This window comes from Bos mutus, chromosome 1 (assembly GCF_027580195.1).
Source record: "Bos mutus isolate GX-2022 chromosome 1, NWIPB_WYAK_1.1, whole genome shotgun sequence".
Classification (NCBI taxonomy): domain Eukaryota; kingdom Metazoa; phylum Chordata; class Mammalia; order Artiodactyla; family Bovidae; genus Bos; species Bos mutus.
Window position 1 is genome coordinate 16,895,038 of NC_091617.1, and position 1,087 is coordinate 16,896,124.

At 35.8% G+C, this 1,087-nt stretch overlaps 1 non-coding gene across 1 annotated transcript; it reads left to right on the forward strand.

Annotated features, from left to right (window-relative positions):
- The first annotated feature begins 238 nt into the window (after positions 1-238).
- On the forward strand, positions 239-310 carry TRNAC-ACA (transfer RNA cysteine (anticodon ACA)). Its single transcript has one exon. It is a non-coding gene; the product is annotated as a tRNA-Cys (tRNA).
- The last annotated feature ends 777 nt before the right edge of the window (positions 311-1,087 follow it).

Below are 1,087 nucleotides of genomic sequence, written 5' to 3' on the forward strand. Positions count from 1 at the left end.
TACAGTTTACTTCTATGCATATGTAAACATAACTACAATATTTACATACCTCTCTCTATATATCTATAGCTATATAAACATTATATATACCTTTATATAAATTATATTATAAATGGATAGAATGACATAGGGAATGCATGCATGCATGCATATATATATATATATGTATATATAAACCTATTTTTCCTTGAAGAACTGCTATTACTAATTTTTCAAGTTGTCTCTATTAATATGGACTTCCCTGGTGGCTCAGATGGTAAAGCATCTGCCTACAATGCGGAAGACCCAGGTTCGATCCCTGGTTGGGAAGATCCTCTGGAGAAGGAAATGGCAACCCATTCCAGTACTCTTGCCTGGAAAATCCCATGGACAGAGGAGTGTTATAGGCTACAGTCCAAGGGGTCACAAAGAGTCGGAAACAACTGAGCAACTTCACTTTCACTTTCTTTCACTTTCTATTAATGTAGCTACCTTTATGAGTTATGAAAGTGAGTGTTAATTGCTTAGTCATGTCTGACTCTCTGCAACCCCATGGACTGTAGTCACCAGGGAAGCCCCTTTATGAGTTAAACTTGAAATCAAGTAACAGTTTATCCCTGAACTCAAAAAAACCTTGAAATTGTTTTTACTGAGAACATAGTTTCAATATCTATATGCTTCTGTATATTTAAAAGATATAGATAGAAAAATTCTCTATAATTGTTTACTTCCATCTTCTTTAATATTTGTTTTTGATTCTATCGATAATGATATCAACTTAAATATTTAAAGTTTTGGAAATCACCAAGTCTTCTCTGGTGGTTCAGATGGTAAAGAATCTGCCTGCAATTCAGGAGACCCGAGTTTGATTCCTTGGGTCAGGAAGATCCCCTGGAGAAAGGAATGGCTGCCCATTCCAGTATTCTTTCCTCGGGAATCCCATGGACAAAGGAGCCTGTCAAGTTACAGTCCATGGGGGTCTCAAAGAGTGGGACACTACTGAGTGATTAACACACACACAAATACTATTGAATTTTAAAAATGCTAACTCTTTCTTACATGTAAGCCTGCTACCCCAGATATTAAAGATATTATTCTTTTTATCAAA